The 16,898-nt window shown below is 36.1% G+C and overlaps 1 long non-coding RNA gene across 1 annotated transcript; it reads left to right on the top strand.

Annotated features, from left to right (window-relative positions):
* Window positions 1–3,007: 3,007 nt before the first annotated feature.
* On the top strand, window positions 3,008–16,141 carry LOC138709368 (uncharacterized). Its single transcript, XR_011334920.1, has 3 exons — window positions 3,008–3,161; window positions 13,738–13,827; window positions 15,838–16,141. It is a non-coding gene; the product is annotated as an uncharacterized lncRNA (long non-coding RNA).
* Window positions 16,142–16,898: the final 757 nt, after the last annotated feature.

Here is a 16,898-nt window from a genome sequence, read left to right as displayed (position 1 = left end):
CCGAGACACAAATGCCATTGACCTTGATATAATCTAGAGAGTAAAATAAACATTAATCTTGATATAACCTTGAAATTGATTTAGACATTGAAAAACGAGATGACAAATTGAATTTATTTGAATATTATTTACAATTAACGCTGATTATTATAGTAACAGAACAGTCCACACCCGTGGAGTAACGGTCAGCGCGTCTGGCGGCGAAACCAGGTGGCCGGGGTTCGAATCTCGGTCGGGGCAAGTTACCTGGTTGAGGTTTTTTCCGGGGTTTTCCCTCAACCCAATACGAGCAAATGCTGGGTAACTTTCGGTGCTGGACCCCGGACTCATTTCACTGGCATTATCACCTTCATATCATTCAGACGCTAAATAACCTAGATGTTGATGCAGCGTCGTAGAAATAACCCAATAAAATTAAAAGTAACAGAACATAACCTTCTGCGACAGTATTGGATTTCCAGCCTCCGTGACGTTTCGCTAGTTGTCTTTCGATTGCATATCCGAGAATAATCGATACTTGCGCTTTCATATTGCTATAATGGTGTTTTCTGATTGGTGGAACACCTGAACTTTAATGAATAGGTGTACTTTAATGAGGTCCATTAAAGGGCTGCTACCAGGTGTATAATTACTACATTTCGGCATGGTCGAGCATAAATTAACTTTATTTATATTTTTAATAATGTTTCTGACATTATTAAACATTCAGTATTAATTCGTCTTTTATGAATAACTAAAAAAAGACATGTTTTAGTTATTTTGTAATATTTTCCAATAGAACTTGTTTGTGGGTGGTGGGGATTAAAATTATTTTAACTACAATATTTATAGATGTAAAGAATTATATTTTATGGAAATTGAAAAATTAAGCATTTAAGTAGGCTATACATAAGCTATGAAGGCGGGGAGAGGAGAGGACTTGGCCAACTTACCCCATTATGTTCTGGATTAGTTGCCTTATGAGTGGTGACTTATTGGTGTCACTTATGAGGTATCTTCAGAATATTTAACTAAATAATAAGCTATGAATTAGTCATTTTTACACAAAGACCAGGAGATATTAACATACAAGCTACTGGTACACATGGAAATATTAAATAAAGTTCGTGAAAAACATTTCCATAGCGCGTAATTGTCTTATATTTTTTTCTGCGATCGTTCTTTGAATTTAATGTCTAGGTCGGAGTGTCGTCCCTTTGTCAGCCATGGTTTTACATACCGCGTAAGTTGGCATTTATTTATTTATTTTCAAGTTTATTTATACACGCTTTAACATGTGGTCATATCGCGCGTTTAGGATCTATAGGTATACCAGTAGGCCATTGTTGAGTTCCTGTTTCTGTTGTGTAGATGACTTGTGTTCATGTAACTGATTTTAGATTTTCTCATATTATTGGTGATTGAGACGGTGTTGAATTATGGTATGTAAATTTTCAATCTATATTTGCCTTTGTGACTGGGGAAACTATGAAAAACCGCAGTCAGATTGGCCGGCCAAGGGGTTTGAACCCGGGACCTCCCAAATGCGAGTTTCAAACGCCACCGTCTGAGCCAACTCGCTCAGTCATTTATTTATTATAACTCAAGCACGCTTTTTGCTTGAAGAAACGCTCATATCGGGGCGATAATCAGCTTCATTGAGGAAAACAAAACATCCTCTCACATTAACAGACCACTAGGTGTAATACGTGAAATAATGATTTTTAGTAGGTTATTTTACGACGCTTTATCAACAGCTTAGGTTATATAGCGTCTGAATGAGATGAAGGTGATAATGCCGGTGAAGTGAGTCCGGGGTCCAGCACCGAAAGTTACCCAGCATTTGTTCATATTGGGTTGAGGGAAAACTCCGAAAAAAACCTCAACCAGGTAACTTGCCCCGACCGGGAATCGAACCCGGGCTACCTGGTTTCGCAGCCAGACGCGCTGACCGTTACTCCATAGGTGTGGACGAAATAATAATGATGATGATGATGACGATGACGATGACGACGACTTTCGGCACTTGAGATGGCAACACTGTTTTCAACTGACAATTTTTTTTATCATTGGGAGACGTTCCGGAGCTGAACCCCGGACAGCCCTGGCTGAAATTGAGCCCTGATAAAGACATTAATTTTTTACTACAAATTATTGAATTTTCATATGTAACATTCCGGATGAATTGACTCACAAAAATTGAATATGAACAAAATCGGAGCAATAGTTAAAAAAAGAAAGAAAGAAAAATCGCTGTAAGCAGTCTGGAGATAGAAAGCCTGAAATCACTTTATGAGGGACGCTGAAACTTGTATTTATGCGAAAATCAGTGAATATATTTTTGCAGCACCCAAATACGTTCTCATTATAATGTATAGGCTATAATTATTAGAAAATAGGAAGAAAGTACATAACTGCATAAAAGAAAGGAGAAAAATAATGCAGAAAGAGGCCAAATACGTTCTCATTATAATGTATAGGGTATAATTAGAAAATAGGATGAAAGTACATTACTGCATAAGAGAAAGGAGAAAAATAATACAGAAAGAGGGAATAAAGGAAAAAGATAGGAAGGAAAGTAAGAAAGTAAATAATGTAGGAAGAACGGAAGAAAGAAAAAGAATGTAGGAAGGAGGAAGGAGGAGGAAGGAAAAACGAAAAACGTAAAAAGAAATATAGTTAATAGATCATTATTGTAATAGTAGTGGACAGTTATGCCGCCAGGAAAATCCTTAACATTGTCGTGACATCAGAGTTCGTTGATCACTGTTGCCAACTCGATTCTTGAAAACTCGCTATAAACTAGTGCAGAAGTCGCTAAAGTGATACGTTATTAATGTAAAAAGAGATTATTTTGTCTCTGTGAGATTACAAAAACCTCAAATTCCTTATATTAACAACTCAAATTTGATAAATTTTACCCACTAAACTAACTACTCAAAAACTAGCGGGAAAACCTCTACTGTCAACACTGTTCGCGGTATTCGCACGACGCGTCGCGACGAACCGTTCGCGCCGTGTGCAACAATCCCCTCCCCTCCCACGCTCTTCTCGCCAATATATACTCGCGCACTCCAGCAGCGAGTCACTAGCTACTACGGCAACACAGCTTCGTGGATCAGCGTACACAAAGTGCAACCCTATAGCAGCCATGCCATCACCGTGCTGTGAGACTTGCAAGGGTGAGTACATGGCTTTGGCTTTCAAAATACAGTCCATTTTATTTTATAGCCTATAGTGTAACAATTTTTATGCAGAGGAATTTATTAAGCCGGGAACGAGAAACTTCCGTTTTGTGGTAACACATTTTTCTGGTTTTCCATTATTGAATCATGGAAGCCAAATGGCGGGTGGGTGCTAAAAGTGCGTTAACTCCAATTTTTCACAGCATCCTCTTGCATTTAAACTCATTTAGATTCTTAAATTAAAATTGACTCTCAGATATTTTTAGGAAAGGTTAACAATACTCTAGTCCACACCTGTGGAGTAACGGTCAGCGCGTCTGGCCGCGAAACCAGGTGGCCCGGGTTCGAATCCTGGTCGGGACAAGTTACCTGGTTGAGGTCTTTTCCGGGGTTTTCCCTCAACCCAATACTAGCAAATGCTGGGTAATTTTCGGTGTTGGACCCCGGACTCATTTCACTGCCATTATCATCACCTTCATATCATTCAGACGCTAAATAACCTCAGATGTTGATACAGACTACATGGGGTCAAACCTTGGCTTTCAAAATACAATCCATTTTATTTTATATAGTGTAACAATTTTTACGCAGAGGAATTTATTAAGCCGGGAACGAGAAACTTCCGTTTTGTGGTACCACGTTTTCTGGTTTTCCATTATTGAATCATGGAAGTCAAAAGTGCGTTACCGGTAACTCCAGTTTTTCACAGCATCCTCTTTACATTTAAACTCATTTAGATTCTTAAATTAAAATTGACTTTCAAATATTTTTAGGAAAGGTTAACAATACTCTAGTCCACACCTGTGGAGTAACGGTCAGCGCGTCTGGCCGCGAAACCAGGTGGCCCGGGTTCGAATCCTGGTCGGAACAAGTTACCTGGTTGAGGTTTTTTCCGGGGTTTTCCCTCAACCCAATACTAGGAAATGCTGAGTAATTTTCGGTGTTGGACCCCGGACTCATTTCACTGCCATTATCACCTTCATATCATTCAGACGCTAAATAACCTGAGATGTTGATACAGCGTCGTAAAATAACCCAATAAAAAAACAATACTCTAGCAACACTAAAAGAGGATCACGAAGAAAAAATGTACAAATGAGGATTTTGAGGAACTATTTAAACTTTAAAAATTAATATGTTACGGAATTAACGCACTTTTCCGACCTACCCGCCAAATATTATTATATCATTCAGGCTACCTACAAATTAAGTGAACCCGGGTTCAATTATTTCCGGCACTAAAATGGAGATTGGTAATTTATTATTCCCTTCCCATAGGTATGTGGATATATTTCTTCTCTTGTGTTTGTTTTGTTGTCCTGAGCGACGCTTAGTGTTTGTGAGTTTGTATGCATATACAGTATATAATCTTCACAACAATGAAATCAAAACAAGCTTACATTATCGTCATATTATAATTATTATTAATATTATTATTATTATTATTATTATTATTATTATTATTATTATTATTAAAGTTACACAACACAGAACTGCACGCATTGTACTCTTCACCTGACATAATTAGGAACATTAAATCCAGACGTTTGAGATGGGCAGGGCATGTAGCACGTATGGGCGAATCCAGAAATGCATATAGAGTGTTAGTTGGGAGGCCGGAGGGAAAAAGACCTTTGGGGAGGAGATGGGAAGATAATATTAAAATGGATTTGAGGGAGGTGGGATATGACGGGCTTATGTGAGGTCGGCAATGAACCTCCGGGTTCCTTAAAAGCCAATAAGTAAATATTATTATTATTATTATTATTATTATTATTATTATTATTATTATTAATGATATTTAGATTACTAACCGAGCGGGCTAGCGGCGTGGCAGAGGGCTGGCCTTGCATTCGGGAGGTCCGGGGTTCGATCCCAGGGGCCGGCAATCCTGAGGTTTTTCATGGTTTCCTCAGTTATTTCCAGGCAAATGCCGGGATTGTACCTCTTGAAAGTCCGGCCATGTACGGCGATCCTTCCCTTAATCCTTTCATATGTGTGAGAGAATGTGTAATGGCTTAAATGTTTGTGTTGTATCGGAGGTGGCCCTGGCATTGAGCTGATCCCTCATCCGGGGAGGCCTTCCATGCCCTTGTGTGGTCAAAAAAGTATGTACGTGATCCAATAGATTAATTCCTCTACCGACAGGTCGCGGCCCTGTAAGGCCCGGGTGGCGTGGGTCGTGTAAAATGAACCTAAAATGGAGAGGTTAAACTAAGGGAAAGAAGAAGAAGGTATTCAGATTACTCATGGCTACGATGGGAGGTGCGAACGATCGGCAAGAATAAAATTCGTCAAACTAAAACGGCTAAATTAGCTTATTGTTTAATGTTTTGAAAGATTTAACCTATAATATGACTATTTTAACATTTTATTTTAGTCTTCCAAGGTTGAAGGCAATACGAATGTGATATATATTAAGTTTAATTACATATATAGGCCTACCGGTAAACCTATTGACCAATAAAATGATTCAGTTCTGTTTTAACTTAAGGTATTGCATTTAACATTCTCGTATGTTACAATTTATTGCTTGTGTTTAATATTTTGAAAGATTAATGTTACAACATTTTATTTCAGTCTTCCAATGCTGGAGGTAATATGTATTAAATTTAATTACGGCAGGTAATATAAGCCCATTGTCCAATAAAATGGTTTATATTCAAATTTAAGGTACCGTACAGTATTTAAAATTCCCGTGTAACTATTACTACGGTACACGAATTTTGACATTGAATTGACATTTTTATCTATTTTTTATTGTTAAGAATGTTCTTTCATAAAAGACTTCTTCAGGATAAATTTCTTTGTAAGTCGCTGAGAAATCAGTTTATTATAAATCTACGAAATATTACGGACATCCAAAGAATCTCGAAATGAAATTAGCCTCATCTTAATATTTTTATAACATATTATTAACACTGCGACCCAAGAAACAGGCGAAGAGAACTTCCTTCTAGTCAGGAAATATTTCACTACGTTTGTCAGATATTACGTTATGCTCTCAACCCTACATTCATTCATGACGATAATGTTGAAAATGTTTAATATCTGAAGAGAATTGATCCTATTTCAAAACGTAAGTTCAGGACGGACGCAGTTCATGTTGCTAGGAGGGAAGGATCCAACTCCGTCGCAGCTGCCTGCTATTGATTTATTTTCGCAGATGAGTGAACTGCTAACATCTGTTAGTGTCAATTTAAGAAAGTGTTTAGAATGCTTTTCATAACTCTCGGTTAACGGACAGGATTTGTTCAAGAGATTTTCGTAAAATAAATAAATTAATTAAAATAAAAATGTAATTTCATAACGTGAATGTCAATTATTTATATTCCAGATCCTGTCTAAAGTGACGTAGTGATATTTTGTTTAAATTTTCGTAACAGAAAGTAAGAACTGCAAAATCGTCGTTATTTAAAACGATGACACGGATTGGCGATTTATTCTGAAAGGCTACAGTTTTTTTTATTTATAATGTCTTCCATAAAAATTAGTACAAAAATGATGGGAATCGTATATATATCTCTCAAACATTTTCTTTCAGAGAAATTAAATTACTACAGAATTCTGTTTCAAAAGGAAACTTCTTTCATAGACACAAATTTTATGGATGATATGCATGAGTTACAATGAAAAATTAATGTAATCCTCAAATTTCGACAGAATAATGACACATTTATTCGCAGAATCTATTTTTCTATAAGTTATTATATAGTAGTATTATTCCTTTGTGGTACCGGTATCGTTATAACCAGCATGCATCGAGAAAAAATTAATTTATGTATACTCCTGTAAGTTATTGTTGCCATATTTATAAAACGGCCGTAGGCAAAGTAATGTAATTACAGAAATTTTCCACATAACCAAACCACAAGCAATAGTTAACGAGAGCTTAGATTTATTTTTGCTTTTTTTTTATTTTCAGAATCATGATAGGACTATTTAGATATATTATTGTTCAACAAACCTAGATATATTATTTTTCAACAAATCTAACTCATCACATTAACGAAATATAATATTATATTCGAACTTTATTGTGTTTGTATATGCAGTATGTGGTTTTCAATTTGATTATTTGACCTATAAATTTTTATAAATACCTTAAATCTAAGACAATTAAATTATGGCGGTTATAACAATTACCTATTCCACTATTCTTTTTTTTTCTCTCGATGTTATTTATACTCGCTTTAACATCTTTGGTCATATTGCGAGTTAATCTTGGGTGAAATCCGAAGGTCTGTGTACTATTGTTGAGACTGGTTCTATTGTTGTGAACTAGATGGCGACTGTATATGTATTACTGATTTGTTATGAATAGGATTTGGTGATGAATGGGGAAGGTGATATTCAGGGATGTTATGGCCCGAATTTCCTGGCATTTGCCTTACCGTTGAGGGAAAACCCTGAAAAACCTCAACCAGGAAATTCAACCCGACCGGAAATCGAACCCGGGCCCTCTGCGTAAGAGACCAGCATGCTGATCCCTACACCACAGAGGTGGTCTCCACTATTCTTATCGATTTTTGAAAAATACAAATAATGAAAATGAAAAAAAAATTGTCCCTCAATTCGCGAATTTTAAACGCAATTACGATTATCATGACGTAAAATTGTGAAGAAATTATCACTGATAACCTACCCCCTGCTTGGAAGAGTGATACCTCTGGTAACGGAGGATTCCAAAGATGGAAGCAATGTCTCAGGCATCAACATTTTAAAGAACGAGACGTGAGTTAACGTACGCCTAATTAGATGCAAATGGCGTCCCAAGGAAGTTACAGTAATTACGTACAGATAATAGCTGAAACAATTCAACCTGTTTACAATATTTTAATGAATTCAAATTGTAGCGAGTACACAAAATATTCTCACAATTATTTCAATTAAATTTCAGTATTTACATGTTGGAATTTGAAACAATAATTTGAGTTTATTTTTTGTTTTTAATAATCGCGTGACGCATGCTATGTTTAAAAACAATTCATAATTAGTTATCAACGAAAATTTTCCTGTAGTTATCTTGTATGACATTACAACTTTAGCATACAACTATATTACAAGAGTAATATACATTATTGTAATGCTATTCGTTTCATTTGTCCTGATCCTGACAGGACAGTATTCATCTTATTAATTCCAGATCTAATCACATAATTTTCATAATGTAGAAATGTTCTTATTTACTGAAATTAGGGTATAAAGTAGTACTGGTAATTGAATAATTATGTTTAATCATTCCTTATTTAATGGTACTTAAATGTGTACAGGATTATTTTAAAGTAGCAAATCGTAACTTTAGGATATGAATTTTGAAGCTGTTCCAACTGTTCAAACGATTACTTACGAGGTTACAGAACTAGAGGTGTTTGATTCTTATAAAAAGTCCATTACTCTAAATCACAGTCACAATTATAGACGACCGGAAAATTTGACAGATTATGTTCACAGCTGCCTAAAGGCAGGTTCACAATAAACCGGAAACGACAACGAGAACGGTTATATTGTTTAAATAAGTGTATTTAAATGTCAGCATTCACAATTAACTTTCACGTTCCCGTTCCCGAGCTCCGGCAAGCTTCTCGTTAATTGTGAATGCTCACATTTAAATACATTTTTGTTTTAACAATATTTCCGTTCTCTTTACGAACGTAAAGCAAATAACACATCAATGTTGCGGGACGACTTCCGTTAAAAAGAAAGTAAAATCTGTGTTCCCGTATCGTAGATTTACGACAAAAGAACGGCCAACTCCAATGATTTATTTGTATTTAGTGACTCAATTTCGCTATAGGCAATTTATTTATTCATAATAGGTAGAAAACTTTAGTTCTCGTAATGTACCATAGTAATCCATTTCAGACTCTCTATAACTCGCCTCTATTAAATTCACCTGAATTTCTTGTATAAAATGCCCATCTTCCGATTAAACATTTTTTATTATTTGCAAACCGAGTTTAGGCCTAGTTTCTTGTCATCCTCGCTCTGAGAGATCTGAAGCCCATTGGCCAGCCAGCTGTTTACTAAAGTATTTGGGTTCATCCTCAATATGTTCTTTAGTCAACTGTCCGAAGACAGGTCTGAACCTCACAAGTGATACCAAAAAGGCACCACTTATGAGGCAACTATGCCAGGAGATAATGGGGTAGGGTGGCAAGTTCCTTTCGCCTTCATTGCATACATTGCCGACTAGCTACATTTTACACTAATCAGACTTCAGATGCATACCAACAATTGTTCTTCCTCTGACACACATCGTCAAGTGAGATGTACTGCCTGATAATAGATGATGTAGCCTACATATCAGCCAGGACCTCAATCAGAGGATAATCCTCAACATAATGATCTATATTTTATCGAAAGAAAAAGTTGCGTTAGAATACATATAGGCTACTTATGTTTCCCTTATTCCCATTTCATCATTACTTTCACTTTCGTAGTGTGAGCTCATTGTATCTGAATTGTAATGTGAGAGGATCATTAATAGAACATTGTCTTTATCAGTAAACATTAAAATTATTTCCTTAGTAATAACATAAAATTACTTGAATGCTTAACGGGAAAATTATTGCTGATATTTCATTCGAATAGATACGCATATGCAATCCGCTTTGCAGATAAGCACGGCGTGCTTCTCTACTACGTGGGCTGAATCTCGAAACGAGATCAATATAAGCGGAGAGGGATAAGGGATAATAGAACGACCCAGCGCACTCTTTTAATTAAAAACGTGCAATGGGTATAAAACATAAAGCAGAAGTAAGGTGTTCTTGCTGATTAAAATGTGAAAATATCATCCGCAATGCAGCTTGCTCAATAATTTTTTTATTGGGTTATTTTATGACGTTGTATCAACATCTAGGTTATTTAGCGTCTGAATGAAATGAAGGTGACAATGCCGGTGAAATGAGTCCGAGGTACAGCACCGAAAGTTACCCAGCATTTGAAGGGTCCAGGGGAAGAACATGCTAAGTCACAATTTACTGTTTTTACAGGAGAGCAAGTTAGAAGTTTCAAGGTCCATTACATTCTATTGTCTCTGAGTTATCATTTTTCAAATATTTCTGGCTTAATCAAGTTTTTACTCTGTACAATTAAACCACTGAAATCTCTATTGCCTGAGGTATTACATGGCATCCAAAACAAAAAATTGATAAAATTGGACTTAACACGTTTTTCCCCTGGACCCTTCATTTGCTCTTATTGGGTTCAGGGAAAACCCCGGAAAAAACCTCAACCAGGTAACTTGCCCCGACCGGGATTCGAACCCGGGCCACCTGGTTTCACGGCCAGACGCGCTGACAGTTACTCCACAGGTGTGGACCTCAATAAATTAAATCTATTTTCACAAAGGCGTTCTCTTACAATGCTTTTACGGCGATTGTCTATTTTTCTGACGATACATTTGTGTATATTGTCTATTCTATCAATAGTCTCTAAACACACACCTTCATCCCAAACAGCAGAAATAACTAAAATGCTCTCTCAATTAATATCACTCAATAAAAGAATTGTATTCCAATGGATACCATCCCATTGTGGAATCCTGGGAAACGAGAATGCGGATGCTTTAGCAAAGAAGGGCAGCACTGCTACTTACAGACCTGTTACTAAATCTACGTATTACTCTGTGAAAAGATTTATTAAATCTACATACTTAGACTTCACCAAACAAAATTTGATAACACAATCTCAAGGGGAAAAAAATGGAACTCTCTGCATCATAATCCACAGTTAATTCCCGATTCATCACGAAAATCGTCTGTAGCTGCATTTAGATTGGCAACAGGCCATGATTGTTTGGCCAAACACCTGCATAGAATTGGAATATATCAGTCCCCTATCTGCACATTGTGCGACTCAGACCAAGCGTAACACCTCAAAATCTGTGCTTCAGTGGCTGGCCATGATAATATCTTTGAAAAGTATTGGAGTGCAAGAGGTCAAATGACTTTATTGTCAAACGCCTGGCATTAGAAAACAACAACATCATTTGTGTATAATGGCGATAATCATTTAATATAACAGCAGGCCGTCTTGTAAGTCTGTTTCAAATAGACTAATAATAATAATAATAATAATAATAATAATAATAATAATAATAATAATAATTGTACAATGTCAATGTTATGCCTTTTGTTATCTAAACGCTACTCTAAAGGAACGCTAAAAACTCAGCGTGCGTGACTTATCAATGCCTTGAAAAAGTTTAAAACACCTGATTCGTCCCGTAAGTTCAAATTAGAAACGCTGAAACAAAATTCACTAGTATCTGTAATACATCTACAATAGTTGAACATTGAACAACGCAATAATTAGAGTCGTCGACCCCCGCGCATAACATCTTTGGGCTTCCCATAAACTTAGCTAGGTATAGTAATAATAGCATAACGTTTACCGAAAGTCTTACCGATAACAAAGACTCGATTAACAAATATTTCATAATGTTAAATTTGTATTAGACTACATACTCTACAGTACTTAAAATAATGTGTGACTTAAGCTAGAGAAAAAAATGTAAGGAAATCATAAGGAAGAGAAAAACACATTTCAGTCATTCCAGGTAAACTGCGAATTCCAATGAGAAAGTATTTTTCAGAAATATTTGTTTATTATTAGTGTAAGACCACAGTCTAGTACATATAGTCACGAAGCTTGAGTTGTTGAGGTACTAGGAACAATAGACTGTGCAGGTACTATTTCGCATTGTCTGTTATGAGGCGACAGTAGCGATCCTAGTGGTTAGCAACTATCTATGGATGCATATTCCCTACGTATTGAGCTTCGTGATTGTATATACTAGACTGTGGTAAGACATAGATAAGGCTCTAAATTTAAATGTTCTAATGTTTTATTTTCAAAAGGAAAATATTTTAAAACTTTTATGGGTATTGAATCTAACTCATCTTGGCTAGGTAATGGATACTATTTGTTTCCCTAAAGTTTGCAGCACTTACTCATAGAAAGATCAGCTGTTAATGTATATTTTTCAAGGACCTATTATTGCAGAAATATTTTGAGAGCCTGCACTATTAATTCCAGAGCTCCAGGATCAAGGAACTTTTTACTATGCACTATATTCTTTCTGCCATTTATTTTAAGTAGTTTGGGTTAATAACAATTAGCAATCCATGTTGAATCTTTCGTAGCAATCTTACAGTTCAAATTAATATTTTGACTTAGAAATGTTACAGTTGTTTTGACACTGAAAAAAATGAAGGACATTAACTAAACTGTAGGCTAACATCCGTGACAAAATGTATGTAAGAAACAGCTATAGGTCTAAAATATTTACCGATTATGTTTTTGTGAACTAATTGGATGCCATGAGATTTGTATAGCTTTCACATGGACACTAAGAGAATGAATATCTTTTTGCTTGAGGAAGAGACCTGTTTTTTTACACTTTTTGTTAATAAAGTGTAAAGTGACTTCACAAATCTTGTAACATTCGTGACGAAATATTTGAAGATTGTGAGCACTGCTCACACGTGATGCTACGTGAGCGAGCACCATGAAGTCATATAGGTTTAATAGGACTATATAAATACATAAATGAAATAAATAAATATATCTCACTTGACGATATATGTCAGAGGAAGAACAATTATTTGTATGCATCTGAAGTCTGACTAGTGTAATATGTAACTAGTCGGCAATATTTGCAATAGAGGGGAAAAGGAACTGGCCACCCTACCCCATTATCTCCTGGCCTAGTTGCCTCATAAGTGGTGCCTTGTTGGTATCACTTGTGAGGTTCAGACCTGTCTTCGGACAGTTGACTAAAATTTTAAAACACTCATCAGGGTAATGACATCCTTGAATTTGAATGTTACTCAGAATTTTAGTGATGTCCAAGGAGAAACAGTCCTGCAGATGTGAATCAGTTAATCGTGATCGTACTTTGTTCTTGAGGTACCTATTTAATAAGTAGGAAGTTTTTTCGCATAGGTTAGTTGTCCCTGATATAGCCGGGCATTTGAAAGAAACACTCCGCATTATTTTGAGTCTTTTTGTACCTCCAAAGGCTATGAATTTCTCCTTTTAAAACAAATATTTCTGTGCTAAGGAGGACTGGAGATCTATCAATTGAAGTTCCTTACGAGCAGCCATATTATTCTCTTGAATAATCTTGATTTTTCTGATTAAGTCTACACTGAATTGAAAGGGATTACACACCATGAAATTGGAAAGGCTTATTAGGTCGCTAAAATAGTATAATGTATGGATAGGAACACTGTACAGGCTGTACAACAAAGTTTCAATTGAAAAAAGGACCTAGGAGCGTTCGTGCTCGCGAGCACATTTTTACTCGCACGACGAGAGCACCAGATGTCATTAAAAGAGCATCATGGTGCTCGCGAGCACCAGGTTGAGAACGCCTGCTGTACAGAATTGAAAATCAATAAGAGATCGATTAATTGGTAATGAAATAAAAGGAAAAATCACCATTTTTTACTAATTATTCCTATTAAGATCATATTCCTGTGGATTCAACTAAAGTAGGTTACACTTACTCAGAAGATGCGGTGACCTTCTGGCTTATTTAAGTTCAACATTGTCTGTTTAGAAACTTGCGCTGAAGGAGGAAAATGTGGATCTGACTGCAAGTGTGGTGCCGACTGCCAGTGCTGCGGGGAGGCCGCCCCCACCGACGCAGGTAAGGCTCGAATCTGTTTCTATTCCCTGTTTAAAGATTTACTTCAGTGGTCGGCATTTCTTGAATCGCGAACCAAGCCCTTAGCAGGGTGTAGTTGTAGCATGACTTCTCTCCCCTTAGCCATACTCGTTCATTCATAATTCTACAAATGCGAGTAGTTTTCTTTCTAAAATGAAAGCTGTAAAATCAAAAAGAATTCCGCGTATAATAGACGAACATCTCGTTGCTCAGTTAAAATTGCCTATTAGGTTGAAACATGACATGATATGATGATCGGAAAAACAACTGAATGTCATATAGCGTGGTAGTTCTGTTGCTATGATTGAGTTGTCAGTGTTACAGTTTTCACGTGGTGAGTGCTCACTACTCTCGGCTCCACAAGTAAAGAACCCTGGCCTCACACCACTTCTGCACAGATGACAGTGATTGACAGGCCAGTTAGGGGAAGCTGTTGCCAAGTTTGCTCTTGGCTGGACTCTTTAAATGTACTTTCTTTTGCAACTGGTTGGATTCTTTCAAAAATGGAAAATTCACAACACAGCATTGTCGGCGGTCTCCTGGCTGTATCTTTGTCCACAGTTTCACTAATTGGGGGAGTGTGTCAGTCAGATTTATGGCTTCCTGAACCCAACTCTGCTACGAAGGTTCTTTACTTGTGAAACCAAGAGTAGCTCTCTTGGCGACATTTATTGTGCACACAATGTTAGCATTGATAGGTTTTGTCTTTCATTTTCTTTCGACTTTTGTATTCTTTTCTAAGAGAGTATATCCTGCTGTCCTCCTGAAAAATTTCATTTCCGTTGCTTTGATTCTGTTCATGTCTTTTTTCTTTAATGTCCAAATCTCGCTTCCGTAAAAAAGGGATGGTAATGCTAGTGTATTATATATTTTTATTCTTGTAGATTTTTGTACTAATTTAGCTTTTAATGTATTGTTTATTATTCCTAGAATTTGTGTAAATTTGGTAATTTTCTTGTTCACATCTTTTTCATTTTGATAAGATATTTCACAACCCAGATAATTGAAATTTTGTACTTGTTCGAGGGATTGGTTATTGTGTATTATCTTACTTCTGACTGGTCTTGTCCTAAAAATGCCATTACTTTTGATTTTTGTGCTGAAATTTCCAATAAAGTCAGATGTCTTATTAAAAATGTCTTTGGTGTGAAATTTTAATCAGAAAACGAAAGTTCTTATTTTGATGAATGTTAAATGATATAATTTATATATAATAAACAGTAGGTACTTAACTGTAGTTGAAATTATAGTTAAAGAAAATAAACTATAAAGAGTATTATGATTTGCAATATGACAGCAGAAAATGGGTTCTTGCAAAATGCATAAAACTTATTTGGAAAAATGTGCGTCATTTTCGTGACAATTTTTCTGGAAGTAAAACAGCTGGAACATGGTGACTGCTCACCTCATTCATTGCTACAGCCTTTCCTCAGCTCACCCTCTTAGTTCATTGTCTGAAAAAAACATAATGAAGTCTAAGATTCTACTAGTCTACCGCTGTGGAGTAATGGTCAGCACGTCTGGCTATTAAACGAGCGGGCCCAAGTTCAAATCCTGGTTGGGGTTCTTTACGGGGTTTTCCCTCAACCAATTGAAGCAGAATTGCTGGGTAACTTTTGGTGTTGGATCTCGGACTCATTTTGCCATCATTAATTCACATATCATCATCATTCATACAATAGCTCGGGTTAAGTTCACGGCGCAGCTTGCTGTACTTGTACAAGAGCGCGGCCGTTCGGCTACACATCATTCACAAGAATAGGAGTGGTAAGCACAATAAGCCTCAGGCTGCAGTGTAAGCCTTTAGGTCCCTCCTCCGTGCAAGAGAGAGAAAAAAATTCTACTAAGGATTTCTCCCCCCCTCCATAACTTTTAAAACAGCTCCTATCAAGTCCTTTCCTTTTCTGGTTTGAAAATTGTAACTTCCTATCTCTAAAGTCTCCCTACTGCCCATCTGCATTCATGGTATTAACATGCTTCTTTTCATTTCAGAAAAGTGCCAGTGCAAAACCACCGGGAAGTGCACATGTCCTGAAGGTTCCTGCAATTGCTGCAAGTGAGCAAGCTGTAGACCATGTTCTCTGTCTACATAACGTGCTTGCTTTCACATCCTTATTTTTATAATTAATTATTTAATTTCTGCACGTTAATTTCATTTGAAACTAAAAATTTCATGCTTTCATAATGAGACTGAATTTCCAAATATTATTGTGTGAATGTGTGTGAGGTTGTATCTTATGTAATAGAATTGTCATATCACTATGTAGAATCATTCCAATAAACATGTTTAAAGTAATGATTGTAGATTCAATTTACATTACAAAGTAAAATTCACTCCTAGTCATGAGGAATGTGATTCTTGCATCTGTTAAATGGAGAGAACGCCTTTAATAAATTTAAGACAGATCTGCTGGATTCATATTTTGAATTAATTTTTCCGCAATCTTTCAGAAGTTGTTTATTTTAACTGGCAGAGTTAAGGCCATTCGGCCTTCTCTTCCACTCAACCAGTATGATATAAAATTACTACATTGCTATGTATTAAAACAAATATCATAAAACCAGGATGTAAATTACGTACTGGTAGACTATCATATAACAAGGATAAGAAGTTGAAACTAGACGTAGGTTTATATGTGCAAAATGGAAATATACTGTAAAGTGGGGTAAACTAACAAAAAATGAATACAATAAATTGGCCATGATATCAGCCCTATTTATGACTTATAATAATAATTAGTTGAGAAATACAGAAAAACTAATGAACTTTAAAAATATGTTCACTGCATCTTGATATTGTTGTTTAAATCCTTACTTTAACCCAGCGGTCAAGCTTATCCCATTTTACAGTATGAAAAATAGTTCATTTCAGAGGAAATAGGCCACGCAATATACCCTATAAAGTCTTCCCTAAAAAATCTTCCCCCCCCCCCTCCAAGCAAAAACTTGAATGATGAAAGTACAAGTCTTTTTAGTTCACTCTAGGTCACTAATGTAGACTATTGATTATTTGATCATTTGTTGTTGACGGATTACAGTAAATATTAAATATA

Source organism: Periplaneta americana, chromosome 11 (assembly GCF_040183065.1).
Source record: "Periplaneta americana isolate PAMFEO1 chromosome 11, P.americana_PAMFEO1_priV1, whole genome shotgun sequence".
Classification (NCBI taxonomy): domain Eukaryota; kingdom Metazoa; phylum Arthropoda; class Insecta; order Blattodea; family Blattidae; genus Periplaneta; species Periplaneta americana.
Note: the sequence above shows the minus strand (reverse complement) of the source record. Positions and strands in the feature narration are given on the sequence as shown.